The sequence below is a fragment of the Anser brachyrhynchus genome (assembly GCF_964034855.1).
Source record: "Anser brachyrhynchus genome assembly, chromosome: 7".
In the NCBI taxonomy this organism is placed as follows: domain Eukaryota; kingdom Metazoa; phylum Chordata; class Aves; order Anseriformes; family Anatidae; genus Anser; species Anser brachyrhynchus.
In genome coordinates this window covers 33,056,722-33,078,437 of record NC_137701.1, presented here as the reverse complement: position 1 = coordinate 33,078,437, position 21,716 = coordinate 33,056,722, and positions in this window count along the sequence as shown.

The window sequence follows — 21,716 nt, the reverse complement described above, 5'->3', positions numbered from 1 at the left end:
TCAAAGGATGTTCAATCAGATCAGCACACAGCATACTGCCACAATCCACTTCCAGACAAACTCACATTGCACATCTAAAAAATAAAATAAAATCTTAAACTGAACAATATTGTGTATTTTTCATCTGTGATTGGATTATTAAAAAAAAAAAAAAAAGAAAGAAAAAAAAAAGAGGTCTGGTAGTTTACCTTTGTGGAAACTTTTAATTAAATAGCTGCTGTGTGTATTAAGAATGCCCTTAATTTGACGATAAGGGATAGAAAAACTGTTTGCTCAAACACCAGTGCAATAAATTTTTTTTTATTTTTTTTTCCAGTGTATGTATCTCTTTCTTGGTTAGGCATTGGAATGGGTTGCCTAGGGAGGTGGTGGAGTCACCGTCCCTGGTGTGTTTAAGGAAAGGTTGGATGTGGTGCTTAGGGACATGGTTTAGTGGGTGATATTCATCATAGGGGAATGGTTGGACCAGATGATCTTGGAGGTCTTTTCCAACCTTAATGATTCTCTGATTCTTCTGGGGAAAATGATGGCCTAGCAGAGCCTTCATTCAAATTTGACAACAGTCAATGTTATTCTGTTTTGATATTATTTCACTGGTGCCTTTTTAGAGTAATAGATGTGAATATGTAGCTGGTTGTAAATATAACTCCATATTTAAGGTCACGTTTAAAATGAAACCTGCTGCAATAACAATCCAAAAGACCATTACACCTAGATTTCAAGAGAATACTGTCAATTTAGGAAGCTCAGCCTTCCTCTCCACAATCACTACTCCATTCATCCAGTCTAAGGCAAGTCCCTTAGGCTCTCTCTGCATTTGGGGGATTGGAGTTAGCACTTCAGAGAAGGTGGATTGCAAATTGCACAAGATTTCACATCTCAGCCCACACTGTAGCTCCCTGCAGCAACATACCAAGACATCACCAGCTTTGTACACTACTAATCTGTGCCATGCCCTCTTCAGAGAGACTCTAAATAGAAAAACAAGCTGCCATATCTTTTTATTGACTATTTTTAGTAAAATGTGTGAAATAAAACCTGGAGATGATACACTGTGTATACATGCTTCTGTAGGTAAGAAACGGTGGTGGGATATCATGTAAAGATTACAGCTCCATAGATTTTACTCACATGTGCTAACGGCATAGTTTAAAAATCAGAAGATTCTCTTCATTTCACTAAAGGCACCAAATTATATAAAAATATGCTAATGTAGTTAAAGAAGTAGAGGATTTCACTTCCACTCCTGGAAAGTTTTTATTATTCAACAGAGCTAGCAGAAACAGAGGTCATGCCGTGTCACTGTCTGATGCTATTGTTGATGGCAGTCATGCTGTCCTCTCCACTCTCTCAGGAATATTTTGGGACTCTAGTTTATAATAATTCCATTAGTGTCTTCCATACAAATGTGCTGGGAACTTCAACTGCTACTTACTTTTTTGTGTAAGTTAAAGTTAATTAAATTAAACTTAAATTAAACTAAGTTAATTAAAGTTAATTAAATATATTTCTATGCGACATGTTCCAAAATGCTCGACTACCTTGATATATTCATTTTTGCACTTTGGAAATCATCATTTTCCATTCCACTGCATAATTTGAATTTGCCTATCTTTTGATTCAAATGTAGATTAGAAGAGTTTGAAGAAATTTGTAAGCACCTACCTAAAAAGCAGACTCTCAGTTTCTCTCTCTGCTGTATTAGGTCCTCATCAATACCAATGGATTCGCAGAAATTTCCCTTTCACAGGGGTCACTGCAGCAGTGGAAGGAGCTATAATTAAAAGTTATTTCTGGTTCCCACAGGTTGAAGAGAGTGTTATGCCCTGAAACACAAGGTCTCTCCTTTCCCCATGCACAGTTCTCCTTTCATGGTACAATACTGTAACTCTGCATTTTCTCATAATATAAACCATTAATCAAGGGAGCTGATGCTGAGGAATCCCATGGGTCCTTGTTTCTCAGCAAGGCATACAAAACCTAACAACCAGTGTTTGACTGGAGGTCACAACAGCTCACTGCAACAAGCTCCACAGGACTTTCACTAATATAAATGTGCGAGGGAAAAGGAAACTAGAGTTTAGAAATCAGTCTGTTGCTAAAATTAGGAATGAAAAAACAAATTCCTAGCATGCCCTCAGTAACTGCCTTTTCGTTTGTGGTCCTTATCATCATAGTACCATGTTAATATGCATTCAGACATTAACAACAGAAATAGCAGTGAATTAAGTTTCTTTGCAGTTGTGGCCAGCTCTAAAAGGAAAATGATTACCAAGTTCAATTCTGCTTTTACATTCGCCATTACAATGCAGCTATTTCTTTCTATAGACTATAAATTTTGTCATTTGTCATCTAAACCATTTGGAGAAAATAAAATTGTAGTAGAGTTCTTAGTTTCAGAAAATTAGTTAGTGTACTTCTCACCAGTTTCTGAGTGCAAGGAAAGCATTTTTTCCCAAACTATTCAGATTAGGCAGCATTTTATTTTAGGTCTATCACTGCAGGTTTCTTTAAATCTGCAGAACTAGTGTGGTTATTTTCTAGAAAACTATCAACGGATATAAAGCGCAAATCTTCATACTGCTATTGACTTTGAAATGGGACCATAAATTTATTTCATCTGCAGTCTTAATTTGTTGAAAAGAATAATCCTGCCCCCAATTACTACAGACTGCTATTGCAAATTCCATTTTGTCAGTGGGATAAAATGATGGTTCTATTCCTATGGAAATTAGTGGGAGCTTTACAGCTATATTTTTTGGTTTGCTTTTTTAGTTAACCCAGGACAAAAAAATTACCAGCCACAGACCTAAGAGCTACTTTGAGTTTACAGGTTACCTTGGAATGTTGACATTTCTAGAGCAGGTACAATAGAAACACAAAAGGAATTATTTTATATAGAATATGAAGACAACGTTCCCCTGCAAGTAACTCCTCCAAGGATTTCCACGTAAACAGAAATAAAACACGTGTTTGTCAAGCTGAACTAGCCACATGTCACCCTGCACATTGGGACTGATGCCAGCAAGGGTTTCCAGAGGAAACTCTTGGGCTGAGCACCAGGGAAGGAGTCTGAGTCTGGAAGCCTGTTTTTCTTGGGTTTGAATCACTCCTAGGACAAGGATCTTTCTGTATGACTCCTACAGCAATTTCCTCAGCCTGGTGTTATGACTGTGATAGTTCTGGCTTTCTCACTAAAACAAATATTTACATTTTATCTTGTAGGTAAGTTTACACAGAAGTTGCTAAATTCTCTTTTCATTTTAAGGTAATTTAAGCTATTATTTTCAGTTGTACTTGAAAGTTTTTACTCAACTGCACATTCAAAGGTTTTAACAACCATGTTCAACTCAAAAATTTGCATTTTAAAATCTGTAAGTTTGTTTTAATTGTTAGATTTTCTTACCAGGTCTCTTTAAACCGCTAATTGTACTCGTTACTTTACTCTTGATAAAATTCTCTCTTCTTGAAAATCTACATATTGCCCACAAGCATTGATTGCATTCCATAGTTATTTGAAATACCATTTAAACTAGGTGCTTCTCTGAATTCTCATTCTTTCCATGATCAGCAATTAGTAGGACTGTATATTTGCCAGCAACATATGGACATCTGGTTTAATTTTAATTACCACTGAGATCTATATCAAAGAAAATCTAGAAGCAACATATTCCTGCTGAGCAATGTCTATATTACACATGAAAAATTGTTCCTCATAATAAATAAAATGTAATTCCCAATAGAGTTATGGACATATTCCCTATTATTTTAACGTATTCATTATACCATTTACTCACAATTTTAAAGAGGATGTTGCTCTTGGTGTTAGACCATCCAAAACTCTGTAGTCATTTCTGATGCTTTCAGGCAATTTACCAACAAACACTTTTGTGCTAAAAGTTGGTTCTCGTTGCCATACTTTCAGATCTGCCACTACTTTAGATAGACTTCCAGCTCATGAACATTGATTTCAAATAAATGTATGCAGGAAAACAATTGAAACTGATAACTGAAATCTTAGCTTTCAAATCTATTTAGCTAATGAAAGGAAGAGTGTAGGAGAAGACAGATCCAACTGTCAGCTGCTTGATCAACATGAAGACTTAAATACATGCAACTAGATTTTTATATGACACACAACAAAGTAGCAGCTAATATAACATCGACAATCCATTCATTTAAACCTTCTATAAGTAAAAGAATGAAAGAAATAGATTTGCCTGTTACTTTATCTCTTTCAACCAGCACACATACTTCAAGCTCAAAACCACGCAAGGATTAGGTTACACTCTGCAGACAGTCTAAGACATTTTAGTGTTTAAACCAGAGTCTCACTAATTCTACTTGCAACTTATATTCATTGTCCATTTTCCAAATGAAAATCACCCTGGCTCTGCAAAACAGATTTTCCCAGATATGTGTTTTCATAACAGATTGAAAGATTTTACTCTGCGACTATATCATTTTTACCATTCTATCATTATTCATGAAGATGTTGTAGAGGAACAACAAAAATAATAAAAGAAGTTGCTATGAACAACTTGTCCCTGAAAAAACATGGGCTTTAATAGGTATCCCCTTTTAAACAGGTCTTCGAAATAAAATGAGGATTAGCTGCTGCTCAAGAAGAAAAAGGAAACTATAGCACTTAGTAGGTGTCAGTGAACTTTAAGTAGAAGACCCAGAAAATGAAGAGAGAGACTTCGGTTGGTTGGTTGTTTTTCCCCATAAGGAAGAAAAGAAGCATCAGAAAATTACAGAAAAGCTATATATCCCCAGAAACCACAAACTCTTTGCAAACTACAGATGATGTCCAGGTTGTTTTTACATTTGGTGGTCTGAACAGTGAACACCGAGATTGTACATTTGCTAACATCACAGGGACAAAATTCTAAACAATCCAAAGGTCTACAGCACAACAGAGACGGGTGTCATCAGCCAAGATCTAACCCAGCCTCTCTGGAAGGAAGATCTACAGACTTGTTAATGGATGTGACAGAGAGATTGTGCTGATTTCATTACATATGCAGTCTGAGACTTTAATTTCCATTTTAGCAAGAACAATTCTTTGTTGTTCTTTGGTTTGTAGGAGCACAAATTTTCATTCCAAATTTTACCATCAATGGATGTCTGCTGTCTTAGATATTTATCAGAGACAGAAACATGGCAACCAAATTTAACAGTGGGGCAGTTGTTTTTCTAGTGCCAGGATTTCACAAACAAAAAGGGAACTATCCCTATAAAGCAGGTACCTAACTGATTGGAAAACTATATTCAGAGAATCATTTTTTCAGTAACAGAATGAAAGGTGTGAGCAGGATTCCTTGGGTTATGTCCAAAATCCAGTACTATTCAGTATTTTCCATTAGTAGTCTTGATGATGGAGTAGCAAGCAAGCTTTTAAATTCACAGAAAACCTCAAACCTGGAAGGACAGAAAACTGATAAATTGGACAGACAAAGAGTGGGGGGAAATGAAATAAGATGCAGTATCATAAAGCCAAGTGCCATGTTTTACACAGAGACAGAAATAATCGCCAGTGTAAATTCCAGGTGAGGGACTAGAGACAATGGGGCAGATCAGCAGAGAAGTATCTGGATAATAGCATATCACAGAAGCTACTGAGGGAAAAGCAAAAAATATACTGAGATGTATGAACAAAAGACCACAAGAGACTCGTGAAGTACAGCAATGTTCTGTTACTCAGCAGGAAGCCCTTGAAAAAATACCTCATCTAGTGTAAGGCACTACAACGGAAACTTGAAGGACAGAACACAGAGGAGGCCAATGAGAATAGTCATTAGGTCAGGAAACGTGAGAAAATATGAAAACAAAGTCTCTAGAACGCAGTCTATTTGGGCTGGAGGAGACTGAAGAGGCACGCGATAACCCATAGTCGAGTACCTTAATGTTTTCTGCAAAATGGGGCAAATTTGTTTGTGATAGAGTAGTTACAGTATTACGTTGGACTAAGACAATGCTCAGGAAATTTTTCTGAATCTCTAACCTGTAGCTTTCTCCACAGTTAAGCCTTGGCATATAGGCAGACTTCATGGCTGGAGATTTAAGAAGTTTCATCACAAATGAGGCAGATACCTCTAGACTATTTTGGAGCTGGAAGATGAAATAAGCGACCCCTTGCCTTTTCCTTTAGCCTGGCTTTCTGCAATCTGAGAGCAGGGCAGTCACTTACCCCAACCATAAAAATAAGGCACTGCTTTGTGAGATTCTATTTGCAATTAAAATTATAGAAATCATCTCACGTGAGCCTTTCACAATGAGCAAAAGGATACAAATATTAGAAATAAACTTCAAAGAAAAACAACCTATTCCCAGCTGTGTGTGTCTGCCTCCCTTTTACAAATATAACTCTCCAACTAATAACATGCAAACATTTTTTTTTTTTTAAGTATAAGAAGGGGGATGAAACAGAAAACCAGTATTTGCTCTGAATTCCCTCTTTTCCTCACACATTTTTGGATTTAAATTAGACCTTTATGTGAACCATAGATGGCTCACTGTCACAGTTGTTCGCTGTCTGCAAGAAGACTGTGGTAGGTAAAAGTCCCACATATAAAATAAATATATTCCATTATTAGCCTACTTTAATCTCAGGGAAAGGGATGGTGACACAAGATACAATTTGAATTTATCTTTGAAATTTTCAAATCTTGACTTCTTTTCTACCTACCATGCAAGTAATTACTTTCTGTGAAGACTGCGGGGCCATTAATTATCTTCGTTATGATTCAGAAAACTAAAATGAAGCACAATTGATAACAGTGCACACTAGTTCAGTTAGGTGCTTATTTGGAGCACAAAACAGTACTTCTGTCAATATTTGTTGCTTCATCTTAAGTTTTAACTGATGTGACATTGACCCGTGCTGGTTGGAGACAATTATGCATTATACAAATGTAATAGGTGAAAACTGTCAGAGCTGGTCATTAATGACAGATAAGCACTGAATAGAAACTATTCCCTGATTAATCCTTTCTGAAAACTGCATAATCGAAGGTATAGTCAGTACTGATATCCATAACAATAGGTATGACCTTTTCATTCAACCTGTTTTCTACTGCATAGGATTAAAATCCAGGTGATTCTGCAATACACCTCTACGCAAGCTGCTCATCCACTTTCTTTTTAAAGGAAATTGAGATATCAGGCACTCCTAGTGCAGCATTCATCTCAGCAAGATTAAATAATCCAAAGTACCTTTTCTTGTCCATCCTTTCTCAAGATTTAGAAAGGGCCCAACACTGTATTTATAGAACTAAAATGACAAAGTTCTGTGCACTCTGCTCACATTACTGACATAACAAACAAGTCAGCGGGCCAGCTATTTCAATATTGCATCTCCAGCTGAGCTGGTTGCTACTGAGAAGGACACAAAAAAATCTGCTGTATGAGTAGGTAAAATTTGTTACTTAAGTATCTGTCAAGCCTAACAGCAACTTTTTTTTTCTTTTTTTTTTTTCTTTTTTACTCCCTGGGGTTTTGTGTTTGTTAGGACACTCATCAAGATTTTTTGTGCAGTGTTTCACCTGACAGATACTAGCTAATTGCATATCACCTTACCTGATTTAATATACATGGATAAACCCTTCCATGCAACTTCATCTAAAGCTTCTTTTCAGATCATACATAATACCTACAAGGCTTGATCTCCTCAGCCATGTCTCTAAAAGCATTTCAGGTGCTGAACTTCTCAATGGCTGGGCATGACAGCTGCTCTGAGATTTATGTCTTTCTTTACTTGAGTATGAATTTATTGAGCAATTTAGTGCTGCTCTAATTGGCATATTACTGTCACCTTCTCCTACATACAAAACCTGTTCAGTCCATTGTGTCTTACATCTAGCTTAAAAAATGAACAGATAAGATAGCTCATACATAGATATCACAGAAATTCTGAGCTAAGTTCTTCAGTGCAGCAAAGCCCCTTTTCACTACAGAACCAGAGTAATCCAGGCTTAACTATACCTCAGTTCTCCATAGACCACAGCATACAGGAGATCTCCAACAGCGTGAAGGCATCAGGCCAAGGATGATTAGGTGACAGGAGAGGCTGTATACTTGGGGTACAGCTGAAGAATACCAACTCATCAACTTCATTTTTGATATTAGGGCTTCTAATATCAGGTGTTCTAGCTAACAATACATTAAAACAATGCCATATTTGCTCCAAATATTATGGGGCAGAAATTAATATTGGTAGTGTCATGCCTTGTCTATGCAAAGGCGAATACTGCTGTCTGACCAAGGCTCCTTGCCAAAACATGCACACCAGAGTCATGCCTCACCTGGAGGTTTGCAGCACACATTTAACAAGGATAACCTTTACTATCTCATAATCCCTAAAGTGAGACTTAAAGATGGCAAGTCTTCACCTCACAGCGTGTTTGATGAATGGGGTAAAGGCCTAAGAAACCTTGTAGTATGCTCATCCTGCCTGGAGTGACCACTCCCTGAGAGATCTGACAGAATCAGTAAACACTTAAAGAAACACAAATGCATGCACACAACAGAGAAAGCAGAAGCAAAAAAAAAAAAAAAAAAAGAAAAAAAATTAAATTAAATTAAATTAAAAAGTTAAAAAGGAAGATAAATAAATACATAAATAGAAAGGTCCTGCCCAGATATATGAGCATTCTCACTTCTCATCTGCAAAGACAATCCAGAAATGTGCTTCTGCAGTGCATGTCTCAGTGAGGTATGCATTTCCTTTGATATACAAGGCAGTTCATCAAAATTTCAAGTTAGTATTTCTCACAAAGAGAATAGAAAACAAATCCATAAACTAACTTCACATTCACGAAAGATAACAATGTAATTAAGAATTTTATTGCTTTCAATGTACTCCTGACTTATACCGATAACCATGGACAGCTACATTTATGGCTTGACCAGCATAAGCGCTGGCACACAAACCAGTGCTCAAGCTCACTGGGACACCAAAACCACAGTATTGGTACTGCTGCTTAATGAACAAGTATCATACAAGGTTCATTCAGACAAATAACTGAAATATAAAGTTATAAATGTATTTTAAGGGATGTGATTAAGAGCACTTGATAAAATTCTTAATGCACACAGCTTTTAATTGTCTTTGTGCATCTAGCCTCAAGTCTTGACTATCAGCTGTAAAAAGTAACATAATAAAAGTATTGTAATGATTCTTATTATATCAACACAAGGAACTAAATCAAACAAACTTCTAGATTTTAATTACTTTCCAGTAGTAGTCATCTGTAAGTCTGTGCAGAGTCAAGCCACCAACCTAGAAGCAAAAGTCTCTGTACCAATTACAAGCCTCTTGAGTCAGTCAGGCCTCCAATCACTTTTACATTTCCGTTTGCCCTATCAGTTTCCCTCTGCAGTGGCTCAGATCTGTACGGTTTTTCACATCTTGAGCCTCCTTCATCAATTACATTTATTTTTCAGAGTTTTTATGAGATTTCTTTATTGATTTCAACCCTTTCCACCCAGAATCAGACACGCCATCTCCCTGTGTCTGCTGTCTTCCAGAGAGGCCTTACCACAGGACCCACCTCCTCCACATCAAAGCAACAAGCCTGTCCTCCACAGGATGCTGAACTTGTGAAAGGTTTTAAACAACAATGTATTCTACCGTGGAAGTAATTTAATCTTTGTGAAATTGCACTGTTTGAGTCTCCAGAATCAGCACACAGATTTTAAAATTTCTGAAATATAATGAGAATTAGAGATGATAGGGACTGCCTTTGGGTAGCAGTGAGAGTAGTACCTCTCAAATAGGAAGAAAACATCGCGAACAGTCAGTTTGCCCACAAAACTACTTTAAGAACAAAGTATTATTGTTAAAGTACAGCCATATGGTCTGTATTCAAAACTCAGAGGGTTATAATAAAGTAAAAAAGAAGCATTCAGCAAGGTATTTTAAATGCATGAAACCTTGATATAGGCCATAGATCAGGGAGAAAATGTAGGAAAAAAAATCTACTGTATGCCCATTGGGAACACGTAAAAATTTATGGAGGGGTGACACCTTGATGATTCAGGTTTTGGCTTTGTGTTAGAAATTTAGCAGTGTCATGTGCCAAGTCTGGTGTGCAATTCATGCTGTGTTCTTCAGTCATCACTCAGAACCAAGGACACTGACAGAGGTCTGCTCCCTTTCCTGTGTGGGTTTTAACTGATCAGCAGTGCTTGACAGCAGCCTCTGCACAGCATAGTGCTCCTCTCCATCTCCTCCTGCCAAAGCCTCTTTAGGGGACTGTTCCCCAAATTTCCCTTTCCCAGAAGCACACCGGCATGAAATGCTTGCTAGCATAATACAAAATTTCAGAACTTTGAAGCAGTCTACCAGCTCAGAGTAGCAAGCTGTATTTGTTGATCCCTGTGGCGCTGTACAGGTCTCTGTTTCCCAGTCCTATCCTCCCTGGACCCCAACAGTACTGCTTGACATTTGGGTTTGACAGAGGAAGACCTGATATAAGATCTCCCATCTTCCTGGGTGAGAGACCAAGATCTACAGCAATAAAAGGGTGAATAATAATAACCCTCTGCACTTCCTGACAAATATAATTCTGCCTAGCTGTAAGGTGGCTTGGGGCATACCATCTAGTTAGGATCCCAGCTAGAAGAATTAAACACAGCTCAGGTGCCTACCAAAAAATCAGGTCAAACTCATAGATACCCAGTACCAGGAGCTGAACCAGGCATTCTGTCTTACAGTTTTGGACACTGATAGCTAAATTTCGCCCCGATCCTTTCTTAGGCACTGAAGTCCTTTCCTGATCTAGCCCTAAGAACTTGCAAAGAGTAATCTTGATTCACAAATATAATCACATGTCATATATATTCTTCCTCATGCTACTCTATTCTCACGCCTGATTACAGATTTACAGATTTACAATTAATATAGGGCAGCAAAAGATCAGAATCTGATCCAGACAACATACAGAACTGTCAATGAGGGTTATAAAACATAGCTTTCATATAAACCCCCCACTGTGGGATGTACCTACTAAATCACAGCTAAGAGTAAGTCTGGAGTTGCTCCTTCTAAAATATATATTATCTTTCTATTAGAGATGGTTCTAAACCTTACTTTTATCTCTGAAAGTCCCTGACCTCTGGCAAGTTTCAGATTCCAAATTTAGATCAGCATCTGAATTTTGCAGCTGGTCTCTCATTCATAATGAGCCAAGTCAAAACTGAATACATCTAAATTAGAGGGGAGTATCAAACTCTGGACTCACATCTGAGTTGCATAGCAGTGAGTTCTTTCTAATGCTCATCATGTACGCACAACCATAACCCACAATTATCTATAAATATCATACTAGTCTTTTTTTCACAATAAACCCAGGTTATCCTGCAACAAACAGTTATTAGCAATATTCAGCATAAGCTGTCACATATACAGCAGTGTTAACACAGATTAATCAGTCTAAGCGTCTGCTATACCAGATAGTTATGATTCATTGAAGGCTGCAGATCAGATCTGAACATTGATAAGATCTACTGGAAGTTAGTAAAAGAAAAAAAAAATCCTTTTTGTGTTTGTCATCTGCTTTGCCAGTTCTTTGCCACTTCATTCAATAAATGACAAACAAAGAAAAGACTACATAAAATTCTTCCCTTGATAGAAAACTAAGGTTCAGTTGCTCCTCCCCTTTCTGTCTGTAGCTTTCTTTTCCTAATGTCAACTCTATCTGTCTTCCACAGAACTCAATACCCTTTGAATTGTCTATTTAATCACTTGCAGGTTTATCCCTTTGGTTGTACCTGCCCTTCATTTGTCAGCTTAAGTCTTTGCTGTGCCTAGCATCCTCACTCTCCCACAACCAAAACCTTTTATTTCTTTTCAGCATATTGCATTTCATCAGGTCACTCTTCTGTTGCCCTGAGATTGCTTTAATTCCACCCAACGTGACCCTTTTCTGTTTGGGAGGCAATACCTTTGCAAGCATATGCATCTTGTCTCTTCTGTCTCCTCTGTCTGCTTTACAGAGCACCCTGTCTCTCATCTACTTCCTGCAACATCCTTAGAACCTGCTTCCCCTTCTACTGACATCTTCGTATTTATGAATAAAATAAAATTAAAATAAAATAAAATAAATATAAACAAACAATTTTTCAGATTTTTTACCTGGAGTAGAGAAGAACTTCACATTACAATAAGTTTGTTGCCAGCAGAAGCAATTTGTTTAGCACAGCACTGTTGCTACACAGTGATTTACTTGATTAAGAATCATTCTACATTATTAATTTCTGTATCCAAAAATAATAATTAAAAAAAACAAGAATTTTGCACTCAAACTTGTATATATACACTTGTATATACACACTATATATTCACTTGTATATGTACACTTCACTATAAGTGAATTCTAGCACTTACAGCATTCATCTCCTTTATTCCTATATGTAGATTCTGAACAAATACTCTCATTCCACCTCCAGTTCTGTATTAATAGTTGCAGGTTAACATAAAGATATTCAACTGATTTGTTAATCTTTGTGGCTTGACCCTTGACATTCTTTCTGGCTACTACAACAGACTGCCCATGGTATTTAATTTTCGAGATATAATAAGAGAAATAAATAAATCATCCTCTGTTTATTTTCACTACCTGTTTTATCATCCTCAATCCTTATAACTAGTTCAGTGTATTTAGGAGAAATAAGAATTTCTATCAATAACCAATTAGATGAGTCAGTCATATTTTGAAAGAGGCACTACTCTCTGTTCTGGAGATATTCTCTCCAGGCCCCTGGCTAGAGGAATGTTTCCACAAAGATGAGAACCTACATCCCTGGAGAATCTAATCCAGGTTTCCCCACATTTTAATCTGAGCAGAAAGCATGATAGGATCTGAACTGAGGATTTTATTCAGATATATTCAGTAAATAGGTACATTTTGCAATGTTTTGCCTCTATGTAAATAGATAGCTGATGTTGCACTCCAATTGCCAGACAGAAAGAAGCTAATGAAGCTACCAAAACTACCAGCTACAACTGCAACAGGTCTTCTGCAACAGGTCTTCTATCTCCAGCTGATCTTTGCGTCTTTTATATACCTGGAGGATCAGAACCACTCTCCAGAAATATTTTTGCACAGTGCAATTGCTACGTTGGGTGCCTCCAAAAGCAAGTTTCATAAGAAGCTTTAATTCAAAGCATTTCCACTTGTTTGAGGTATAATATTTACCTACTTTATTAAAGTAATTTTGACACTGCCAATCAGTGAAGGAAAAACAGGATGTGACTTCTGAAACACCCCTAGGTGCCACTCTGGTACCGGATAAAAATAAAATAAAATAAAATCTATGTTTGTGGAGCTGTCTGTGCCTTGTCATTCTTGCCATCTTACTGTATGTCAAGATATATACGTACATATGCATAAGCATATATATTTCCTTTTAGAAAGAAATAAAACTGAAATTTGTAAAAGGAGTCATTCCCGCAATTCAGTCATAAATTATAGCTTTAAATCTTAAGAAAATTAAATATATATATGGAATTGTAATGTAATCTATTTTACAGTATAAAAAAGATGAAATGTACTCAGTTGTAGACCATCATCTCTGTATCTTATGGTCACCTATGCACCCTAACTCCACCATGGCCTAAGAACATTGAAGACTCAAATTCTTCAACAAATCTTAGTGATATCTGCCATCTCTTGCCCCGCCATCAGCTAGCCTGTTTCAGAGGTCAGCTATTCTAGGAACTGAGTACCACTGCAAGACTCATGGCCAGGCTTTCAAAAATACTGAAAATCCAACATGCTGAGCTCTTTGTAAGACAGGCTTATTAATTCCCATTTGAAAATTATTACTTGGTACAGAAGACTTCAGAGCTTCCCATTTACTGTCAGAGAGCTGTCTCATTCTAACAACTTCATGTGTGTCTTTTGTTGACCACAGGAGTCATAAGCACAGGCTTGTTGGCTGTTCCCTGACACTGATCAGAGCTGTGTACGCTGTACATCGAGTAATAACATTGCAGAGAAGGGTTATTCTCAACCAAAATAATTGCTCAGCCTGACCTTTTCATATGCTTGCTTTTCGAAACTGTCTGTCCTTGCATAATTACAGTGTACCTAACTCAGCAATCCTTTCCTACCAAAGATTTGCTTTCTGATATGCATCATTCCTGGTGCCACCCCATTATTGCAGAATCAATTGCAGCTTAACTATAGTTATAAAAGGTAATTAGTCAAAGGGCTACAGCAATTAGAGGGTGTCTGCCTTTGCTTTCTAAAAGTCAGATGAAGAACTCTGTTTATGCTTTGCTAAGACATTTAAAAGCAAAATAAATATGTTGATTCAAATTCACATACAAATCATATTTTCTTGGCTTTATTTAGTTACAATAAAAAATGAAACAGAAAATCATATACGTTATTTTAGCCAATGCTTCCACGGGTCACTGCTTTCAGATCCTGATTTCAGCCTCCAGAAACAAATTCCAACCAAAGTCAAAGCAGTCTTTACCCAAAGCTAATCATAGACATTTTTATGAGCTTGGGTAGCTATGGAGAGCAAAATTTTCCTTTCTCCCCTCTCTACAAGCCTTTTATGCCTTCTTCTGTTCTTGCAGTAGGACAATTGCTCTCTACCAGGTGATATCTGAGTATCTACGAACTCTTTCTACGTCACATCACTATTTTGTGACCTAATCTGGAAACTTCTCAGTGTTTTATTTTGGTCTAGCTAATGATGGAGTAACTGATTCTTAATTCCTTAATAAGAGGTCAAACACTGTAACTTGATTAAACACCCAAAGTGAAAACAGCTTGAAAAGCTTTCTTCGTAGTAATGTCAGTCCTCTAATGACTAAAAATAGGCCAAGAGCCCATGTAAAATAAAATCAGTTTGCTTTTATTTATAGGGGGAAAAGGTGAGCAAAATATAAGATTTTGAGATAATATCATGATATAGCATCATTTGGGATTAAATCTGATTTTAACAAATCTAAGGTTATCAGTGCAGGACATTTAAGGTAAAAAATAAAAAATAAATCAATTTTTCTTACCTCTTATTTTCTATACCTAGTTACATACGACTATAAAAATCATGCCAGAAGTGACCACCTTCAACTGTCATTTCCATTTTTTTATGAGGTTTTACTTCAAGAGATATGGGAAGAATTTTTTCCAATAAAGCTGAACCTAACTCAGAACTTTCTATTCAGTCATTAAGTTGTGTCTGTCCTCTGATTTTCCCTGACTGGATGCCTGGTTTTGATACAGAATACTTAATCAGAAATGGAGATTTATACATTCATTACAAAATACCAGTCCAGTTGGACTTACTTATGAGTCACGTCTCACAAAAATTTCAGTAGATACCCATTTGAAAAATATAACTTCAGGGGCTAACTATATATTTTAAAAAATATTTTCTTTAAAGCTTAATGATTGTTAATATTTTCAAATATAATTGACGTCTCTAGTTTATTAGAATACTGTTTCTTCAGGATAATTTATTCCATTTGATTCAACTCTCTGGCCAGAAAAAAAGAAAAAAAAAAAGCTATTAAAATATTTTTAATACCCACATACAAAGATTTTGCCTTGTTGATTTATTATAAAATTTTCAATACAAAACATCAATAATAAATTTGTGTTCTCTGATTCATCAAAATGCAGATCAGGAACTTGATCAAAGCACATTTTTGTAGATATAAAATTACAGACTCTTAAAGTCTTATAGAGTATACCTTTCATGGATAAATTTTTTTACAAAGAGAGATCGTCATTTGGATATATTTAACTGCTACTTTGAGAGAGTGGGACTGAAATCCTTCATGGGCTTGATCACCATGGAACCAAAATTTCAGGGACTGGAATGTTTCAAGCTGTAATTACGGATATCAAATCATCTGTTCTCAGCAGCCCTTTTTCTCATATTCCTAAGGACTCTGCACAGGAAGCTTTGGCTTAGATGATACTGCCATAAGGTAGAACAACAGTCCATATCCAGCCTCTATTTCTGTCAAGGACCTTCTGGATTCTCTCCTGTAACATAGGCTTCCCATAAAATCCTTCCCAGATCTGATAGCAGCAGTAAGATGGGTGCTGTGGCCAGAACTGTTCATACAGCTATATTTTCACCCCCAGATTTTCCCACTGTGGTAAGGAGGAAGGCTACATCCTTCACTCTGTCATTTCTATTTGGAAAAAAAAAATGGGTTTTTATCATGGTGCACAGGTTGTGTTATACAAGCAGAATAACTGGGAGTACTTGCAGAATAGTTATGCTGCACTGGACTGCACTAGGTGACTATATGGCCCAGTACAGACCCATAACAAGGTCATACATTTAGTCAAGGATAATCAAAAAAGGTCAGGAACTGCTGCTTGTTGAAAGGTTCTGGGACAAGATAGTGTGTCACTAGCTGAAAATTAAAAATACTAACATAATACTGTAAAAAAAAAATAAACATCTTGCTGTAACGTAGATAATTTTTACTAGAAATATAGCTTGTAAGGCAAGTAAAAGGATCCTTCAGTCATCTCAGCTTTCATAAGACTTTAGCTAAAGGATTGCAATTGACGTGGGGCACTGCGACATACAAGGCATATGCACAAATCAGAGAGAATCCAGAGGTGAACAATAAAAATGATTCTATGACTTGAAAATATTACGCGTGAGGGAAGACTGAAAGAGCTGGTGCTGGTTAGTCCAAAGAAAAGACAGCTGAATGCAGGCTGTGCCAAATGTCTTAAATACAAAAAGGCTGCTATAAAGAGGAAGTGAATAGTCTGTACTACAAGCACAGCTTGGAAGATATGAGCGAAGCAGTAAGAGGAGTCAAGCACTAGAATATATAAAGGGGGTGTCAAGCCTCTATCCTAGAGGTTCATAGAAGTTAGACAAATACCTGTGAAAGATATTGCAGCTGTAGTTGAACATGCAGGGAAAAACACTTGAAGGTCCCTTTGATTAAATCGAGAAAACAAAGATAGAGGATTGACCCTTGGCTCCATGAGATTACCCTCTGTGGCACTTCCATCTGGTAGCACTGAAATGAAGTGAAATAAATTTGTGCAGCTGATGACTAAATATGCTAAATATGTTTTGCCTTGGCTAAGATATGCTTCAGCTACATCTATCAAAGATCATCACAATGACGTGATGACAACTGAAACTGAATGACAGAAGATTATGTAGTTTGATTATAATAACAACAACAAAAAACTAGCTGAAATCTTTACCTTTTAAGGAGTTATTGATAAAAAAATATATATTAAAATAGAATTTGAATAAGCAAGCAAGGTTTTTGGCTTTAGTAGCAGATACTGAAGTATAAAAGAAGCAAGTTATAGGCTTATCTACAGCCATCAAAATATGACTGCATTTATTGTTAGGGCTGGCAGATCGCTGATAACTTGTGCCCTTGGAGTCTCAAAGGATCCCTGCCAATTCAGGGAGATTAGAGTTCCCCCAAGGAATTAGTACTAAAATGGATTGAAGGCCATGTGGAGAATTAATGTTTTAGAATATTTCTCTGTTATGGGAAACTTCATTGTACCACAGGAAGCTACACCTCTGGGTCTCTAAACCCATCCAGTATTTTGCATGTTTTGGAGGTTGTAGAAAGCGTAAAGCTATGCAGCCAGGTGAGGCAGTAAGGTAAATAAGTCCCTTCTTTGCAGCTCTAAAAAGACAGTTTGCGATCGTAACACTGATCTCTGAGAACATTTAATGAATATCAGAGTCAATCTCACTTCATTCCTGAAGAGTGAGCCAAAGCCATCTCCTCCACAGTTATTGAAATTCCCAAAGAGCACAGCTAGTCAAAGAGAAGAAAATTGTCATATCCCTTTTTTGTTAGTTTCCAATTACTCATTTACTAATGAAGGGCAATGTTCTTATGTGTTTGGGATAAGTGAGAGCCTTTACAGCTGCAAGAAAGCTCATCTTCCATCCTAATGACAGGTTAAGTGATAATCATATCATAATCAAGTGATAAAGCATCCTAAGGCAACAATTGCAACTCTATTCTGTATTCACATGATGAAAGGGGAAAAATACACAGACACCACATTTTGTTCTTCTGAGCAGGAAAGTCTGAAAATTTCCTAAGACTTGGAAGCTCTAATCAGCTCCAGAGCAACAGGCTAACATTTCTGTAGTAGGTTTTTTGCACAAGCATGAGGGATAGGTTTCAGACTCCATGGCATAAACAGTTGCTCATCACAAAAGGAGAACAAAGCATAAACTTTCTCCTTCCTGCTCAGCTCAGTAACATCTAATCAGTGAAAGCTAATCATTAACAAAGAAGCTGCTGAGACCTGTGCAACCATTGCCTCTGACATAGCTGTAAGTCTATGGCCTCTTCCCAAAACCTAGATGTGCAGAGATGCAGCAAACTGGCATGATTCAGTAACAACATGCGTGCCTCTAGTCAAATGCCCAAAATATAACAAAAGGCAAGTTTATCATCACTCTGAATCTCTGCAGCAGCAGCTGGGCAGAAAGAAAAAAAAAAAAAATCTGGATAACAGTCCCAAGTCTGATGAATAAGCACAGAAATGATCCAGCCCTCCACTAGGACATGACTCTTCGAAAGTAATCAGAGGTCTCCTTCCAAGCTATGCTTGGAAATACCACTGCTTTGGGTGGTCAAAACAAAGTTGCAAAACGCAGCTTTTTTTTTTTTTTTTTAAGAAATAAAATAACATTTCTCACAGAATTAAAACCTTCTTAGTGCATTAGATTTGGGGTCATTCTTCCTTCAACCAATATCCATTTTTTCTCACAATTACTAATTCCAAAATAAATCTATTCAAAATTTACCTCTCCGCCCCCCCATTCTTCTCTCCATACTGTTTCCTTCAGAGAATCCACAGTGTTGAATTTGTCACAGTGTTCATTTCCATGGCAACAAATGGGATGGCATAAAGTGTTTTAATTCAAGGACAGAGTGGTATAAAAGTGCTAGTTTCTGAAACAGAGAATTCTTACTCAAATACAACTGCCAAAGATAATTGCAAAGGGAATATAGAAAATTATTCACTAGGTTGATTTTCTTTTATATACATAGAAGTTTGCTTCTCTTCAAAAAGGACATTCTCACCTTGAAATGCTGAGTGCTCAGAATAATGTTTATGGGTAGAGGTGATTTAATATGCTAATATTTATCCCATTTTCCTTGATTACATGGCATACCTCTTTTTTCTTATCAGGTGATAAGCTAGTTTATATTAAAATATGAGCAGAAGATGCTACGCTTGATTATTCTCAGTGGCATCTGCATATTTCAGTAGGCTATGGGGTGACACAATTTATGTGAGCAGAAAAGTCACACTTACAATGACTTCCAGCCTAATGTATTCCACAATCCCTTGCAAACCCAGCCTGATTCAAAGGCCACTTGAACTCTTGCTGTGTGTTATCTGCATACAGGCTAACTCCTCCTGCAATATGAAATTTCATTTGAAAATGTTTACTGTCCCTGTTATCCTGTTATTGCTGGCACTTGTTTCTCTTCATCCCTCTCATAGTAGGTGATTTTCTCTCTTTCAGATCAGAAATTTAATTACATTTTTGGTTTTAATCTTTCAAGGCTTCTGAAAAAGACTGACCATCAGGGAGATCATTTGTATCAGGGCTGTGAAATTCATCCTAAAATATGGTTTGTTCTTGAAGTCCCAGGGAGGTGCTCCCCACAGCGTCCCATGGGACATGGACAAAATAAATCCAACATTTTATCCCAACTCTTTTTTGCAATATAAGCACCTTAATTAGCCTTCCCTTTATCCAACTCTTCTTGTAGATGTGAAAATAAATTGGAAAATAACAGGATTTTTATCACTGAAAACTCCCAAGACTTTCACAAAAATCCTGATAATAGAAAAAAAAAAAACTCATAATGGCAATGCAGGTGTTACTCTGTGCATCAATGGTATGCTCTAAGACAAGAGATTGTTTGCTCCAAAACCTATGCTAATTTCCTAATGTTAAAGAGGAAAACAACCACTGTTTTTTGTTTGTTTGTTTGTTTTCCTGCAGAATATTGTTAACATCTCATACTCTATTGTACTCTAGCACATTTGGATTTAACAGTCAATGTACAGAACTCCAATGTAGCTCTCAGAAAACAAAACACAGACGTGGATTTTTCTAAAAAATTCAAAATTAGCCAGTGACTGCAGACATAGGTTACTCAGAAGAGCCTGCTCTACCCACAGCTTAAAGACTTTCGTCAAGCTATTAACTATCAGAAAAAAAAAATATGGTATAACTCATGTTCAGAAACAACATTAAGAAGACATTAATGTTGTGACAGAGACTGGAAAAAGTGATAAAAGGAATAGGTTAAAAAAAAAAAAAAAAAGCTCATATTATACAATATCTTTTTTCTAATGTTTAGGCACAACAGGATATTTACTTAAATTCTTTCTTAAAGTGCCCTGATTCTCACCATAGGGCATATGGCAGAGCTCTGCACCACTGTGAGTCTCCTTTCGTGGTGCTTCATACCTCAGCCTTCATGTCCTTCTAACAACAGATTTTGTGTTTCTATAAACAGAGCAAAGCAAAAGTAAAGAAGAACTAAGTGAGTGTTCAAAGTAAGATTTGAAGCTATCTTTGAAGTTTTGAGCGAATGAAAGGAGATTGATAAAGGATTCTTAAGGAAACTCATCAGAAACTTTATTTAACTGGAAAATAACTTTCATTTCATAAAACTGCCTAAAACAACTATCTTAATAAATCTTCCAGTAAAACAAAACTTGTTTAGTCACACAGTGCCTCAACACTAACTGAGCAATAAATGCAGAAATGACAACCGTATGAGACTATAACACATGAAGTAGTTTGAACTCTGATTAGAATTTCATTTTTATGCTCTTCCCAAAGTGTTTCATCTCCAAAGTAATAAATTCTTTTAAAATATTCTTTTTTATCATCCGATATTGCTACTGTAATGATTTACAAATAACTAAAGACACTTGCACATTTACATTATTATAAACTGCACAAGTATTTCAAAACTGTCATAACAGAGATACAGCAAAAATAGTAATAACAATGATAACAATTGCCAATAATCATCTCATTTTTTTCAAACTAATGTGCCTTTTTCCTCATTTAAATGCCATTTCCATAGGACAATTTATCCACCGTTGTGGGTTTTTTGTTTTTTAGTGAAGTGGTTTCTTCTGTGCTTATTACTGAACAAATATTTTGTAGGAATTGAATCAGAATCAATATCCATCAGAACCAAAACTGTCCAGAAGACTGCGTGTTCCTGTCTGTAATCAAAATAAGAATTATTTTGAAATTCCATGCCATCTGAAAGAAACTGAAAAGAGAGCAGCAGAACAAAACCAGATGTTTTTTACCAAATGTGAGTTTGAAAGTCTTGCTGTGATTAAGACTTTTTCATATTTTTTTTCTGACAATAAGGTGAAAAAAAAGAGAGGAAAACCTCATTATTTCAAATAAAAATCCTAATTGCCTTTTCTGCCTGTCTCAACAATTTATGATTTGCACTGTAAGACTACAAAGCCACAAATCTGATTCTCCACTAAAAGGGAAATGTGCACCGTCTAGCTCCTTTATGTCACCTGCTAAAGAGAAAGTAATCTGTGACAGTATTGTGCTAATCTTTTGAGAGGAAGGATTCAATATTTTGTCCATCCAGATGCACAAAATAATCCCAGAATTATGATAGTTACTAAAAATTGCTTTTTATAGGCTCCAGTGGC